The sequence below is a fragment of the Mus caroli genome, unplaced genomic scaffold, assembly GCF_978045245.1.
Source record: "Mus caroli unplaced genomic scaffold, Mus_caroli_1 scaffold_2, whole genome shotgun sequence".
In the NCBI taxonomy this organism is placed as follows: Eukaryota; Metazoa; Chordata; class Mammalia; order Rodentia; family Muridae; genus Mus; species Mus caroli.
In genome coordinates, this window is record NW_028227257.1 from 153,108,134 (window position 1) to 153,125,699 (window position 17,566).

Sequence of the window (17,566 nt, forward strand, 5' to 3'; positions counted from 1 at the left end):
TAGGAGACAGAGTGTGTCTGAAAGTCTTCTATAAACTGTAACCAACATGGAAGCGAAAGACTCAAGCCCTCAGGGGAGGAAGGCACCTTCCAACCTTCTGAGAGAGAGTGAACCAGCTCCTGTAAGACCTTGCCGACCTGTCAGTTGACCTGGGGCAATCTCTTTCTCCCACTCTCACCTCAGCTTCTACTCTACTGGATTCTGACCAGGCAAGGAACATGCATGTGCCGTGGAACTCTCCCAGCTCGGCACACACTGTGCATTCTGCAATTTCAGCTAGAAAGTGTGGGCAGGCCCTTTACCGATACCTGAGACTGCAGGCTGATCCCACTTGTTGGCTCTGTGGCCATGCTGTGAGATGAGGTGGTGACTGAAAAATACCCTCAGCCCCATAGACAGCTCTAATGGATGTGACTTTCCGGAGGAAAGGGGAAGGGAGGGAGGGAAAGAGAGACAGAGAGAAAGACAGAGAGACAGACAGAGAGACAGAGAGACAGAGACACAGAGACACAGAGACACAGAGACACAGAGACACAGAGACAGAGACAATGAAAGAGAGCAAGGAGCCAGGTCCTTGGAAGTGAATCCCATAGGGTAGGTAGTAGGCCAGGGCAGGCTTTTAGTTTGTACATGATTTTGTCTGCTCTGGTTCATTTGAGCTCTGGAAAATTCATCAGTTAACACAGAAGAAGGCTGAGAATGCCTATCTGTCAAACTCCAGATCCTCCAACTGCTTTTGATTGGAGACTGGGTCCCCAAGTCTTGTGCTTCCATCTGTGAGCCCTCCCAGTTAACTATAGAATCTCCAGTGGACTCTAGTCTGAGGCCAGCTTCTTCCAAGTTCCCATATATAGGGGGCAGATGATGGCGGATTAGTCAAGTCTCTGTGAAGTCACTGGCTCTCTAAGGTGCACCAGCTGCAGACTGCCTTGGGTGCTGTTGTGGCCACAACATGGCACCTGCCTCTGAGAAGTTTGAGTTTGGCGGCAATGACCCTCTTTTCTGCAATGGGAAAATAGGGAGAGGAAACGCTGCGGAGCTGTAGAGGGAGCGAGCAAGGAAATGGAAGAAAGAAAAAGGAAGGAGGGAAGAAAGGGGAAGGGATGGCTCAGGGAGAGGCGGCTGAGCTGAGTGGATGCCTGGATGCAGAGACTGAAAAATAAAAGTTCAAATTGTGAGCAAAGTGAAGAGGGACCTCCCCAGAGCTGAGTGGGGACCATCAGAAGACAGGAGCTCGTCTGTCATCAGTCACAGGCTCTTGTCTGCCACCACCAGTCTGAGTTCTGTCCTTAGCTGTCTTTAAGATGAATTAAAAGCAAGAGCAGTCCTCTCTGTACCCCCTGGCTCCTGAGGGCTGAGTGCAGGGCCTGACTAATGGAGTTCTGAGAGAGGAAGTACAAAGGCTTGGTTCACAGGCTCAGGCGGAACCATGTGTGAGTGCAGGCAGCGTATTCCAGCCTGTGCTTCTGAGGCTAGAGCATGCTTGCCTGCTTCAGACCCACCTCTGTCTTCATCCCTGCCCTGATGCATCTTCCCTAGCTGATGAAATCTGACCAAATGAAAGATCTGTACTTCTTTATAGTGGGTTTCCTGGCCTCAGTACTGTGATCATTTCGGGCTATCTGGCTCAGCCTGAGATACCCTGGGCCACACAGGATGAATGGCAACCTCTCTGGTCTCTACCCAGCAAATGCTGGCAACACCCCCTTTCCATCTGCCAGAACGCAGTACCTCAAGTTGTTTCCACACACACCCTTGAGCAAAACTACCCTCCACTGAGGATAACTGATCTACATAGAATGTAGACTTCTTTAGACCACACAATACACACTGTGTGCCTTGGTCTTTGGGGGACAGTAAGTATCACAGCCAACATGCTCCTGGGGCCCACACCCTTAAAGGGTCTAAGCCTGGTCTGGAAATTTCAGAAGTTTTAAAGAATCTGGAGACACACAATTTTGGTTTGATGGCTACCGGGGGTCCCTATGGTCACTACTTGGCTTTGTGGTGTGGGGTGCAAAAGTCACAGTAACAGAACTCAGCAGATAAAGGCCCTTTCAGCCAAGCCTGGGAGTCTGAGTTTGATCCCTGGACCCACATAGTGGAAGGAGAGAACCAATTCTCACAAATTGTCCTCTGAGCTCTACGTGCTTGCCATGGTGTGTACGTATGCATGCCAACACACAGAGAAAGTCAATGAAGAAATAAGAAAGGGAGGGAGGGAGGGAGGGAGGGAGGGAGGGAGGGAGGGAGGGAGGGAGGGAGGGAGGGAGGGAAGAAGATGGGCAGCAGCAGTAGTGAGTACCAGGCAGGATGGTGTAAGCAATCTTTGGATTTCATGTTCTTTCTATGTCACATTCTTTGGTCCCCCAACCCCCGATCATTTGAAGATAGAAACCCACTGTAAGCTTGGATGCACCACCAGCTCTGGCCAAGGGGATCGTAGTTTGTTGGCCCCAGTTTTAACCCACATTCTCCCTTTTGTAAACAAGCCAAGCAGGTTGGTCAGAGACAGCAGCCACATGTAGCCTCCTCGGGAGCTACTTTAGGACTGGTCCTATAGCTGTGGCCTGCAGCTCTTACCCACAGGCAGAGCTGTGTGCACTGTCACCCCAAGGTCACCCATGGGGTCACCCATGTACAGTTGAAGCTCCAGATATCTCTCAACCAGGGTGACAGCGTGTGGGAAGGAAGGACTGCCCTGATGGGAAAGAGCTTGGTTAATCAGTGGCCGAGGTTAATCCGGGTCTGTGAGAAACACCATCCCTTTCGACGGCAGGGCCACTCTAAGCCTGTCTTATCAGTGTCTGGCCACTCCACATATCAGAAAGCAGGAAAGATAATTCCACTGCAGGCTTGGGTGGGTGGCCAGGGTGGGAAATAGGAGTTTCCAGACCATCTTCACAGCTACACCATCCTCCCCTATTACACAAACCCTTCTCGGATGCCTCACCCCAACAAGTCTGCCTTCTGGGGAACAGACATCCTATTTATAGCTCAGCCAATCCACTCATCTCTCCTTCCAAACTGGTACTTGTAGTTGGAATAGAGAAAGCCACGACCAAAATTGCTGGACTCCATCTGGGGTGGTGAGGCCGAGGCACAAATTAGGGTCCCAGCTTGGCAACAGTCTCACTGTGTCTAAAGGCATTGGTTGCACATGGGTGGAGACTATAAAGCCATTTGTACAAGCTGTGCATAGCCAGTCAAGCATGTGAAGGTGGCCTCAGCTGGTAAAAAATCCATACCAGAAACCAGCACAATGATCAAAGGTTCCGACCAAACTCTACTGTGTGCCTTGCTGGGGAAGGCTCCTTCTCCAGTTGCCAAGCTTATAGAAAGCAAAATAAGGGCATGGTGGCACATGCCTTTAATCCCAGCACTCAGGAGGCAGAGGCTGGTGGATCTCTGAGTTTGAGGCCAGCCTGGTCCACAAAGTGAGTTCCAGGACAGCCAGGGCTACACAGAGAAACCCTGTCTCGAAAAACCAAAAAAAAAAAAAAAAAAAAAAAAGCAAAATAAGATGCACGCCCCGACCAGATCCCTGCTCTAGATTTTTCCAGCTGCTATGGTCATGCAGATGAGGAAGCAGGGCTCCTTCCCAAGGGTCCCCAATGGAATTTGGATGTCCTATAAGACACCACAGTCCCTTCCATGTGTATAATACAGAAAACCCTGGGCAGGAATGTGGATATAGGAAAGGCCCACGGAAGCCAGGCTAGGCACCAGCAACTGTCAACCGTAAGACCCAGAAGTCATCAAACAATGCTCTAGGCTCCCTTCCCTCTGCCATAAAGGAGAGTTGTACTGGATGATTCTGGTTTGATGTAATATGCCCAATCCTTCTCAAATCCACTCCTAGAGCTGGAAGAATCAACGCTCAAGGTTTTCCCACCCAAAGAGGCCAGAAGAGAGGCTCTGGCCTCCATCAGCTCCTGTGGTTTAGTATGATCCTCTGAACAGAGTAGCCACCACCTTTCCCGGATCAGTTGTACCCACTTGTGAGGGTCCATCATCACTGGACCTATAGACTACAGAGGTTCCCTCAGAAAGGAGAAGATGGGTCATTTGATCCTCGCCTGAGATTCCGGAGGCTGCTCTCAGCCTTTTGTATGTAGTTCTGCCCTAAACGCACATGGTCCTACTTGTTGTGATGTGCTGGAATATATGTGTGTGTGTGTGTAGCCTGAGGAGGTTAACTGAGGCAGATCTGCATTTGTGATGCAAAGAGAAAGCCATGATGCATGCTGGGCGAAGACTTTTCAAGGCAGCTGTTGAGGGTTTCCACGCTCTGGCCAGTAAAACCTCACCTGTGTTCTATAAAGAAGCCCAGCAAACTCATCGCTCCCCTCAAAGTGAGTTTTAGTGCAATCATTCTTTGGCTTATTGCTGGGGCCTTATGAGAAAGGGGTGGGCATTGTTCACATCTCTCCAGGGAGAAAAATTTCACAACAGCTTCTGTCTAATCCTGTCTCCTAACATTCTCTATGTCTGCCAGAGGTGACTGGTTCTCAGAAGGGACAGTCAGGCCCCAGTGGGCAGTGCACGGACAGGCTTACCCTGCGAGCACCCAGCAGGACCACCCTAACCTCTGCTGAGTTGGCATGGACATCTGTTGGGCTGAGGCTGACTGCTCTGGGCTCTCAGTGCAGCCCCAGCCATGATCAGATCCAGGTCTGTTTACGGAGCAGCTTTTCCTAATTCTGCCAAACTCGGAGACAGAAAGCCAGATTAGAGAGCCTATCTCTCCCACTGATACGTTGCCCCAACCCCTGGCCATCCAACACACCAGAATTGCTGCTATAAGCATCTGACTACACCCTCATCTGAGAGATACCCAAGGGAAACTGCAGGCCTGGCAAGTGGAGAATGGGGACGCTAGGTAGATGGCTCTGCCAGCAACAGAAAGCATCCCCACACGGATGTAGGGTTCAGTGTAAGCCCTCCTCCAACACTCCTCCACATGCCCGCACATCCCTGCATCCTTCTGTATCCCTGCACATATCTCCACGTCTCTCCACATCTTTCTTGCCTTCTCCACCCCGCTAGCTCTATCCTCATAGCTCTCATTCTTCCTGGCCCTAACACAGCCTGTGGCTGACCTTCCCTTGGTCTTCTTGACATTCATGTTTGCAGCTGTCCCCAGGCACACCCACCCAGTGTGACACTGCACAGCTCTCTCCCATGAGGAAACCACTGTGTGGCCTGGGGAGTCATAGAGAGAGACCCATAGGAACAGGGGCTTTGATTGCAGGCAGGGTTGGTTTGAATCCCACACGCCCAACGACGCAGAGTAGGGAATACAAGAACACACTCTGTCCATGGGAGAGCTAAACCATTGTTGCAGGGAGAGATACTTGAAGCTAGCCAGTGGGAGGGCAAGGTGTGGGAGTTCACGGCTTTGAATCCCTGAGCTCTCGTTGAGTTTGGTCTATATAGCTTGTTCTAGGCCAGTTGGGATTATATAGTAAGAGCCTGTCTCAGATAATAAATAAATAAATAAATTACCTGGGTAGAGACCATTGAGTGGGCAGCAGCCTGAAGCCCAGCTATTCAGACTGTTCTGCACATAGCCTCTGAGCACCTCTCCTTACCCTCTGCTTACCCTCTGGGAAGCTCTATTCTTAGACCCAGTGCCTACCACAGACCTGGGACACCCTGCAGAACTACCCAATCTATCCTTTTGAAGAAGGTGGGTTTTGCTCACTGGGCCTGTCATCCATCCGAACACCAGAGTCAGGCTGGCAGGCTGGGAGTGTCTGCCAGGCTAGAGAAGGATAGGGAAGAAGCTTAAGGACAAAGAAATGCAGATGGGCTGCAGGAAGGCAAATCCTCTCGTTGGCAAGAAGAGCTGAGGCAAAGGCAGCCAAGGAAGGTTCCGGCGCTGGCCACCAAGCTCCAAAGCAGATGACTGGTGTGTGAGGCAGAGGAGCCAGCACCTGGCATGCTCCTACGTGAGAATCTACATGTGCAGGCTCACGGCAAGCTCATAAAGACCAAGACAGAGCAAGAAAGTGGGGCAAGAGGTGGCCCCAGATGTGTGGACAAATGGAGAAGACCCCTGGAGTCTTTCGAGAGCACTGACTCTGGGCTTCTGGATCCAAGGACCGGGCAGCATAGATGAGTTCCACAGGGGAGAGCCGAATGGACAAGCAAGCTAAGAGTGCAGGCCTGGGGTTTCATCCTCCAGGCAAAGAAAGCTGAGGGCCCTGCTGCAAATATCAGCCTAGGCCTGTCCTCAGCTACAGGAGACTGGCTGAGCTGCCCAGAGAGGGTGAGCTGGGGTCTCAGAGAGCTGGGTGTTCAGGGAGTTATCTATGGGACCAGATCAGACTTATTGGGATCAGGAGGGCCAGTCTGGCAGGCTGCATGTAGCTCCTGCATATCTGTGCCAGAGGTGGTAGTGGCCTGCAGCCCCTGGCCTGAGGCAGAGGGCTCTACTCCCTCCTACTTAGCAGAATCTGGTCCTGTGCTTCCCACAGGAATGATAGCTGCTGAGACTGCCTTGAAGAGAAACCACTCTCATGGATTCTTATGAATAAGGTTGCCGTGTGATGCCCGGGCCCCTCCCACTTACAGAGTGCTCTCTTCTCTATAGACAGTGGTCAGCTTCACTAGGCCTGCTTGACCTTGCCCTACCCTGTGCACAGGCCACTTGCCTCCTGACTCCTGTAGGACGCCCTAGACAAGCCAAGGTCCAGACACTCCAGAGGCAAAGGGGTTAAAGGGGTTAGTTAGCACCTCATGCTGACACTTGGGCTAGCAGAACAGGGAGACGATTGGTAGATTCTCCCCAACACATAGTACACCCAGCATGGTTGATCCAGGACTAGGAAGGAGCCCTCCAAGTCTATCTCCTAGACACTTCCTAGACTCTTGAGCCTCAGACCTGTACCACAATTGCACCCCAAAATAAAGTACAACATACAGGCCTTCTAAGGCTGGAACACCCAGTCCCTGAGCCCACAGCAGCCAACGGGAAAGAGGTCTGGTCAGATGAGTGGGTGGACCTCTTATTTTAATGAGCTGGAAATGAAAGACATAGAAAGAATGAGGGGCCAATTGTCCCCCAGTACCTGAGGTGTGGAAGCACAAACACCTGAGACCACGCAGTGCAGGAGAGAGCTGACTCCTCAGACAAGTTGTCTTCTGTTCTCCTCAGGTGTGCACCCAGGACCAGAGTTCAATTCCCAGCGCTAGAATTATCTTGTAACTCTAGCTCCAGGAGAGCCAACATCATCGTTCAGCCTCTGAAGGCACTGAATGCATGTATATACACACACAGACAGAGGCACACATATACAGTAAGAAAGTAACAAGGAGTGTGAGCCCTTGTGAAGACTGGACTTGGGGTGGTGGCAAATGAATGTGGTTCGCCCTTGTAGTGAAGCCTTCCCACAGCAGAGGTCTCTGCATGTCGGGATACAGATGGCCCATGGGAAATAGCTTTATGGACTATTCAGTGTTGCTTTCATCCAAAAAAGAAAGTATTTATTTATTTTGTGTATGTGTGCAGGTCATGTGCATGCCACCGTGGGCATGTGGAAGTCAGAGGCAACCGTGGGAACTTGTTCTCTCCTTCTACCACGTGGGTCCTAGGGAGGGAACTGAACTTTTGTCATCAGGCTTAGCAGCAAGCACCCTTACCTGCTGAGCATATTGCTGGCCCATAACATATATTGGTTGGAAAAATCAGTGCTGTAGTCTGGCTGGTTCTGTTTCTCTCGTGTTCCTATTCCCAGCAAGATGATAGGGGGAGGTGGGGCCAGTGGAGACTGAGTAGGTTTCAAGGACGAAACTACCTATAGAGCTGTCTGTCCCTTCCTGGGAGCTAGGACACAGAGCGAAGGCCCTCTCACTGAGCAAGGTCAAGCCCTCCCAGTGTGGGACCTGCAGGCATTGGGACTGTGGGCTTCCTACTCCCAGGACACTAAAGTGTTTCCATTGCTTAGGAGTTATGCAGTACTTGGGATTTAGTTAAGGCATCGCAAACAGAGGAAGACAAGAGTCTATGACAATAAGTGTGGGAAACACTAAAGCCAACACCTGCAGAGTGGATGTAGCTATGGCAACGGACAGCACACGCCATCTCCAAGGGTGGCCAGAGAAAGCTTGCCTTCTGTAAGCGGGTTTGGGGGCTGAAAGGGTAGGGCATGGGTGGGAGATGGGATAGGCAATGGGCTAAGGGCATCTGCTGACAGGCGGGTGTGGAGAGCGCCATATTCAGAACAGAATATCGTTAGGAAAAGTCATGAGCCCTGAGTGGAAACCCAGAGCACATTACTAGAAGTCAAGAGAGAATCATAGCTGGCTTGTGCTGGCATTTGGGGGCTTGAGAGTGTGGAAGGCAGAACTGGAGGGATGAAAGAGAATCTTGGGAGAATTTCTCAGCCACGTTTTGAAGGTGCAGCTTGGTGCCTCTCACATGCTCATAGTGAAAATTTTATTAAAAGTGAACGATTCAAAGGCAGGGTTTTTAATCAAAATAGAAGCAAAACTAAAAATATGGGAAATTGGACCCAGTGTGGGGGCCTGTATCTATAATCCCAACATTCAAAGATTATCATGTATCTGTCTCGAACAACACACACACACCTACCTGAAGCGGGGGGCTACCTAAAGCAAGAATTGTCTTGAATAAGACAATGGGGTGACCCAAAGGCATTACAGAGATTATCAGTTCATCTCTCCCAACACAGGCCCATAGAGTCTGGGAGAGAAGGTGACTTAAGCACAGGAGTGTAGACTGCTCACACTTCCGGCACACTGCCACCCCACCCTCCATTCCCCACCTCCAGAGCTCCCCTTCCACAACACAACATGAGGATCCGGTGAGCCAGACTGAGTAATAGTTACGCTAGCCACCCTCCAAGAGGGCAGTGACTGTAGCCTTGGTTATTTTGCACACTGGGCCAGCTCTTCCTTCTTATGGCAGAGGTGTGTGTGTTGTGGGTGGTATTTTGTCACACAGAATTCGAAGCTGGCAAACAAACGCCTGCAGTTTCAGGTGACTGCCTGAGGTGCAGGATTACCTCAAGGACAGACTCATCAGTGAGTCCCCACTAGGGTGAGGTCTTGTGGGGCTGTGTCGTAGGCTGACACCTCCATCCATGAGCAGCAGAGCCATGGACTGTGATCTCCAGGCTGCTTCATCTTCAAAGCTGGAGGCTAGTGGGTGACTCTGCCCTCATCTCTCACTCAGGGCACTCGGAAGTCAGCCTGAGAGGGTGAGAATGATTTCCCCAGAGCCTGGAGATGAAATAGTGCTGTGCCCTGCCAGGTTTTAGGTTTGCAGGGGACTCCTCCTGCCTCTCTTCCTGCCCCTCTCTCCCGTTGGCAATGGGGCCCCGCCCAACTCTTGGATTTTGGAAGCCCAGGACTTGTTTGATTTCCCAGGTTTACAGCTGGAGGGAAAGTTGCCTGGGGATGAATCATGCCTGCAGTTGCAGCCACATCTGATTTAATAAAAGAAAAATACAACAAGCTCCGAGAGGTATGCAGCTACATCCAGGGGAGATGCCCTCTGCAGTGGTAAAGCTGGGTTCTAACAGCAGGGTGATGTGAGGGATCCACTGGATCAGCACCGCCGCGTGTCAGGACTCCTTCAGGATCCATACTTTACATAAGGGAGAGGAGAACAAGGTAGGGAAGGGGAGAGGGAGGCAAGAGGAGGAGAGGGAGGAAGGTAGGGTGTGCTCCAGAGGAAAGCTCATTATGAGCTGAACCGGCATGAGTGGACTTTCAGCTTGGGACAACTCACTCTGCATTACAGCTCCTGGAGACAGCCTGGCCCAGACACTAGGACTGGCTTCCTGCAGAACACGAAGGCTCCTGAATGGAGAGCAGGAAAACTCCTGATGTCTGGGACGTTCCACCAGCCTTGGGGTGTCACAGTATTTCCTGTCCTTCCTTGTCTTCTCTCTCCTTCCGATCATCTTTAGCATCTCCTAAATCCTAGGTCACTATTTGGCTTATAAAATGACCATGGCAGAAGCTGGAGAGACGACTTAGTGGCGAAGAGCACTGGTGACTCTTCCAGAGGACCCAGTTTGATCCCTAGCACCTATGTGTTGCCTCACAAGCATCTGTAACTCCAGTCCTAGGAGCTGCAGGTCTAGCACAGGTCAAACATATTCTGGGCTTCTAATGTACAAGAGTTGGACAGGCCCCCATCACCAACAGGAGAGAGAAGTGGGAAGGGAGGCAGGAGCAGTCGCTGGTCCCCGGCAAACCTAAAACCTGGCAGGGCAAAGCAACACTTAATCTCCCAGCTCTGAGGAACGCATTCTCAACACCACAAGCTGACTTCTGGCATGTTCTGGTGTCCAGCAGTTCCTCTGGACACCACGCTCCACGGTGAACGACATGCACGCAGAACACAATACACCAAAAGAGTAATTAAAAATAAATAAAAATGAACATGGGAGCAAAAAACGATGGCTCAATAGCTAGAGACACTTCCTGCCAAGCCTGATGAGTTCAAATCCCAGAACCATATGGTGGAAGGGGAGAGCCAACACTGCAAAGTTGTTGGCTTCAGATGCTCATGTGCACACTAAGGCAAACACATGTGTGCACGCTCATGTAAGAGAGAGAGAGAGAGAGAGAGAGATCTTTTAAAACTGGCCGTGCCTAGGGCTAGGGAGATGTCTCAGGATGTAAAGACATCATCCTCGGGTCCTCAGAATTCACATAAAAAGCCAGGCATCTTAGTCTGAGGAGGTAAAGACAGCAGGAACCTGCCAGTTCACCTAACTAAACCCGGGAACTCCTATCCTAGGTCGGTAAGAGACCCTGTCTCAAAAAATCAGCTGGAGACTGGAGACAGCAAGATGGTGCTCAGCGAGGAAGAAGGGTTGCTACACAAGCCTGGCGGCCTGAGTGTGGTTTCCAGCACCCACTAAAAATGGAGAGAGAGAAGCAATGGCATGAAGGTGTCCTCTAACCTTACACACACACACACACACACAGAGTTAATTAAAATTTTTAAAGTAATTATAGAGTGGGTCGCAAGAGAGGAAGACACATGGCATTGACCTGTGGCCTCCATGTGTATGCTCATACCCATAGGCACATGTGCACGAACAGATACACACAAACTGTGCACACAGATTCTCTCATACACAAAGAACACAGCTCAGCATCTAACTTCAGCACCCGGGCCGTCCACTCACTTGCACTTGGCTGACTCACTGGCCCTCTCTACATACAGCGGACTCCATCTAGCCTTGCTCTTGTTCCCATGGGGACCTCCCTCCCCATCATACCCTATTGGATGATAATGCCCATTGAGCCCTCCATGTTTAGAAAAGAAAGCTGGCCCATTGTGGTCTTCACAATGGTGGCCTTGTTGTTTTCTGGTCACTTGGAGGCCAAGAGAACTACTGACTTTCTTGGTTCTTATCTTCCATCAGACTATGCTCAGCCAGGGTCATGCCCACTCTTGCCTCATCCAGGACCATATTGTCCCTAGATAAAAGGTCCCAGGAGACGCTATTGTCACTATAAGAACCCAGACAGTAATTAACCAGACAAGAGATATTGATCTCTTCGCGACCACCACAAGAGCGTATGGTGTCAGCGTGTTCACAAGGGGCTGCCTTGTTCAGGAGACTTGGCAGGAACAGTATGGATGCTGGACCACTCTGGACCAGTAGCAGAGGGATGGCAGGGACAAGGAGAGACTCCGTTGTTCCTCAGTTAGTGCTGGGTGGTAGTGCAGCCTGGAGCTGTCCTAAGGCCCAGACTGTCACAGGGTTGTCAAGTTAAGTAAATCTGAGTTGTTTAACGCAAGTGGCTGTGACGCCTGGCATCCCTTGCTGTCATCGCTGCTGCCTCCGGATGAGGACAGTGCTTCATGTGGGAAAAATGTGTGGGTTCACCCGTTTCTGCTGCAAGCTGCCCCCAAGGTAGGGGTAGGACCTCTCAGAAGTGCAGACGGTACCTCAGCTCTCCGGTTTCAGAAATTCCACTAGCCGGGCTGCGATCTGGGCTGTGAATCATGCCCTGGGTCTGGAAAAAGCTGCAGAATCAAAGCCAAGGGAGGCTTGGGGCCCACCCAGCAGGGACATGGGCTCTCGCCCAGGATGGTGAGTTCCAGAAGCTGTTTCTCTGTCCGTACTCTGCTGTCAGGGTGGTGCCAGAAGACTAGAGATTAGACTGAGTCAGATCTTCATGAGTCCTGGGAATCTGAGACATGTATGTAACATGTATGTAACCTCTTGCCAGGAGTGCAGCTCCCCGAGGATCTCAGACAGCTTTCCAAGGGTGCCCTAGGATAAAACTGTACACAGGAACCCTATAGGGGATTATTGCACAAGATGCTGAGAATGTCTAGAAACAGGAATGACAGAGGAGGTCCTTACTACATAGTTCCCATCATTTAGCAGCAGACTGCGGAGGCCTCGCAGACAAAAGCCCACTCTGAAACCAGGAAACCGAGGCACAAACAGAAAAGGGAAGTTTCTCTCTTAATCTATAGATTAGTAAGGCACAAAGCATTCACCGTGAATCTATTCTGGACTCACTTCTGAAGCCTCATTTGCAAGAACGCACAGGGACTGACTAGTGGCTATCCCTCTCATCCAGAGGCCTCCAGACCTCCTGTCTTATATCTGGCCTCCTTGCGCAAGGATACACTTTTCAGAGATGTGCTTCCAGAAGGCAGCTGCCCTCGGGCGTTGAAGTCATATCAGAGCCCACTGTCCTGAGCATTTGGTAGAAACCTTGAAATTGACCTGTTTTTCCGTTCCCCCATCAATGATCTTGATCCTCCATCCTATGAGGTTGGAAGGAAAGGCTTTTACTTGTCTTTTAAAAGAAGACAGCCACTGTACTATGTTCCTCTGAACTCTCTGGTCCCCGGAGGTTGGAAGTTTTGACTTGGTCACATCTTCACTTTGAGCTGCTATGTTCCCTCCTCAAGAAGCTCACATCCTTGCTGAATCCATTAGCCACAGTGTGGCCATGCTGGGCACCAAGCATTAACCATGTCAGAGCGCCTCACTGCTGGGAGTGCCATGCTGGTCCTTCTCACTGCCACACACTCTTCTGCTGCAGCCTTTGCCCCCAGGGTGAGGGTGGCTATTGCTATGGCACAGAGGTGGAAATGGTTCTTATAGGAAGGGAAGGTACCGCATCTGCCACCTAATCTCAAGGCCATGGGGACCTTGCAGGGAGTGTGGGGGCTGGAATGCACTATGCAGGCCTTGTAGCTAAGGGAGACTGGGCTGACCCTCCATGGGGACCTATTCATTCATGTCAGTGAACTTAATGGAAGACCTGTCAACAGGTCCAAGGATGGGTGGCATGGTATAGTCCACTCTAGGACATCACATATATTATGACATGATGGTCCACATCCGTAGTTCAGGGACAATGTCTACATCTGAGGAGAAGGTGGATGGGTCCATAGACTATCTGCAGGATGGGGAAGGGCAGAGACCTTCCTCCTGCTTGGACTCTGTGGTCTGTGGCCCAGTCCTTCCTGCCTCTCAATAGGTGTTAGCTGAATTCTGACAGGTTGGGGACAACTGACAGATATACTTCACAAAGAAAGAAGGCAATGAGGCTGTCACATGGCAAAGGCAGAGACCCTCTGTCCCTAACACGTTTATGAAAAGACAGTTGAGGGCGTCAGAGAATGTTATTTTCACCTGGTATGGACATGGTGTCCTCAGCCACCATCCCTGAGTCTTTGTGTGTGTCTCCTCTCTGCCCTTCCCCCACCCAGACAACAGCACAAGCTGACTTGGAGTCCTAGCAGTGTGTCAGATCCTGGGGAAGCCTGTGTTCTCTCTGGAAACATCAGAAGGTTTGATACCTGGGACTCAGTCTAGGCTGGAGTATATATCACTCAGACCCACGGACTGACACCCCTTGGAAGCTGGAGACCCCCTTCCTATGGAAAATGTGTGTCATGGAGGTTTCAGACTGCTCCATCCAGAAAGCCAGTAAACAAGCTGGCGATATCCCTTGGTTGGAAAACCAGCAGACTAATGACAATCACAGACTCCATGGAGTAACCAGGCGAGGAGCCACAGAGAGAGTAGTCTCAGCTCTTCCAGGGCCTCATGTTCTCTGCACTTTCCCTCAGAGCCCATCCTGTGAGGACCTGCCAAAGCGGATTCCACCATGCCAGCATGCTGCCTGCGAGCGAAAGCATGAAGTGCACACATGGTCGGGATGGAGTATGCAGACTGATGGCCGGCAGTGCGCCCAAGTACAGTGTCCTCCAGCTAGTCGCATAGCTCACCTGCACAGAGGCCCTTTACCTCAAAGCTGGGACAGGACTGCTCTGCTTACCCACCAGCAGTGTGAGAGGTTGGGACCACAAACACAGAAGGACTGGAAGGCCACTTGTTGCTGTGACTTCATTTGGTAAGAGCAGGTTTGGGGACAGAAGAGTTTACATTTCCTCCCTTGCACTGGGACAGAGGAGAGAACTGGAAGACACCTGTAGAGCAGGCCTGTCATGGGGGAGATGGGAAGACATCACTGGGCCTATGCCCCAGGCTTCATCTGGAATCAGAGAAGCTGGTCCCTTCCTGGGAAAAAAGAGAGGGCAGGTTCCATGGCCATCATCAAACCTTGCACTCCCCAAGATTTCAGCAGGAGTTCAGTACCAACAGAGACTCCCCAAGTAAGGGTTGAGCCCACCTCTGCCTGTAGATAGAGAAACTGAGGAATGCACACAGGCTCCATTTCTGTGCAGGCAGAGCTCAGACTAATGTCAGCCAAACACCAGGATGGCTACAGATTGTCTGCATCGTTGAGAATAAACTCAGAGAGGAAGAGGGGTGGCCTTTGAAGGACATCTGAAGACATCTCTGAAGAGATGGATTGGGGTGCTGTAAGGCTGCAGGAAGCAGTGGCAACAGGGTTTCCCTGCCCTCCTCCTTCTCTGTCTCCTCTTATGGCCAATTTCTGTCCCACCCTCTGGATGCTCATTCACCTGCCTTAGGAGATCAGGAGGGAATTGGACATGGCTTTCCCGTGCCCCCTTGCCCCCGGGCAACCAGATCTCTCTCCCTACTCTGAGGGCAGTTACAGAGTAGCTACTGCCTTCAGACAGGCCCTTGGTACAGCTGGCTGCAGTGGCAACCCAGGGCAGGTTTTAGGAGGACTCCCATAGCCCCTCTGATCAGTTGGCTCACTGTGGCTCCTCTTGGTCCTAGCACTGTCTACTTTGTATGTCTGGCCCCCACACCAGAGCCCTGAGCCCAGATCCAGGCATTGCAATTGCTTGTGCAATGCCTGAGCCTGGGAAACTGGGGCCCAGGCAAGGAGGGGTAGAAGCTTCCCCAGAGAATGTTTTCAGGCTGAGTCAGAGCAGGTGGGGGGCTGGCATTGCACATGTGGCCACAGCAGCAGCAGGGGAGGAGGCTCAGGTCCCTCCCCACCAGAGGGGGCCCAGGGAGGGCAGGCAGGGCCTGGTTGAATCAGAGGGCATAGAAGATGAAGAAAGTCCCATCTTGTTCTAAGAGCCCAGCTCCGCTGGAGCAACCGGGAGACTGTTGAGCAGCAGCGGCTTCCTGCCAGCGAGGCATCTTGCTGGGTCTGCCCTGAGGAGCAGATAAAAATAGCCCATTTCAGACTGTGAGTCGTTCACAGGAGAGGGCAGCCTGCGATCAAGGGGTCATGGCACAGCATTGCCTGTTGTTCGCTAAACCAGTGACTGCCCATGGCTATTCTACCATAGGTCTGCTCTGCTGGGGGTGGTGGTTGATGATGGATGATCCGGGACTCCAGAACTCACAAATGCCTCTTCTAGTTTGATACCCTAGTGACTATACTGATATTCTGGCAAAAATGACCGGTTCATACCAGAAGACACCAGGTTAGACACTGTTACTATCTAGAGTCCTTTATCCCTTGTCCCAAAAAATTCCAAAAAGGAGTCTGTTTGTGCTGAGCCTGAGGTTCCTCTGCATAGTGTTGGCGGGTCCTAGGCCGAGTGCTCACAAGGATGTGATGAGGGGCTGCACAGAACCACACACTCCAGAAGGGGCTGGGACCTTTAGGAAGCAGCAGGGGGTGGGGAGCAGCAAGGTGTGGGTGGGGGCGGCTTCACTGTGGTTTCTGCAGGAAGGGCCAAGGGAGGCTTCCCTGTGGCTGATAACTAGAGGATGCTGAACTGTAGGAGGGGTGTCCCAGAAAGTATCACCTGGAGCGTGGTTGTTCTCTGGGGAAGGTAGGTGGGGCTATAGAGCCTTGGTGATTGGCATGTGTCTTAGAAGGTGTGTTCACAGGCAATCTGCCCCTGGCTGTCTTCAGGAATTAGCCCCTTGGGATATCAGAATCCTTGAAACATCTAAGCATCAGAAAACAGAATGTGGCAAATGTGACTGGTAGGAGGGTGAACTTTGCCCTGCACAGCTCTGGTCCCCTCAGAATTGTCCCATAGCTGGCTCTTTGGGTCCCTATTAGGTTCTGAGACCTCCTCCCCTTCTGAAGACCCTCTTGAGAAAGCTCAGCAATGCCTCTCCTCTGGGTTGTTCTCTGCTGTCCCTGACACCCTCCCTGGTAATCTCTTGGTGACACAGGTGATGAATTCCCATCCCCTTCATATACATTCCTCAGCACAGCTCCCAGGGTTCACCTGACAGCTCTCCCTGGCCCTAGATGCCTATTACCTGTGTCTTTCCTGTGTGGAAGGACCCCCTACCCACTCTCCTCCCAAGCTCTCAAGGAGCCAAGTTGCAACATCACAGAGTTTGTGTATTCTCAGCTTAGAGTCAGGGGTGGCAGACCTCCTCTCCCCACCCCACAGGGAGGAAGTTCAGCTGCTCACATCGCCTCTGACTTCTGGTTTGTCAGTTGTTTTTAATTTGAGCCATGTTGGCTCATTGTGTCCTTGTGGCTTATTTCATTTGGTTTAAAAAGTTTATGGAGGTGAAGTTCGATCTCATAAATGATCTGTTTTAAGCGATCTATCCCACGGCAGTTACTACATTCACAGTCTGTACAGCCACCGCTTGTTAGGTTACTTTTCTGTTTCTCTGAGGAAATGCCTCCACAGAGCAGATCCTGGAGGCAGGCGTTCCAGAGGGATGGAGCCCATCCTGGCAGGCATCAGGTGCAGGAAGCCGGCCCTGCCGCTCTTATTTCATCCACATACAGGAAGCAGCGAGAGAAAAAGCTCCTTTTTCTCCCTGAGTTCAGGGTCCCGTCTGTAGACTAGCGGGGCCACTTTTAAAGCGTGTCTTCACACTCGACTTAATCTAGAAAATACCTCCCTGACGACACGGGCTTGGAGCCTTGTGATGCTGGATCCTGTCAGGTTGGCATTCAGTATTAAACATCACATCCAAAAGTTGTTTCTTGAGGCTCCTACTCCAATGCCACGCTCCAGCAACAGTGTGAGTGAATTGTGGATTTGTCAGAAGTCTGATTGCAGTGCTCTGCGTTCAAGTCCTCTCGGGTCCATCAGTCGTTGATGTCCACTTCCATTCGGGAGTCTCTGGTTTGATCATGGTGAGACTTTTGATGAACAGTGACAATGAAGTGTGGTTTATCAGTCTTTTGCTCTCTGACAGCCTGACCTGTGTCCTGGTGAGGACATTTG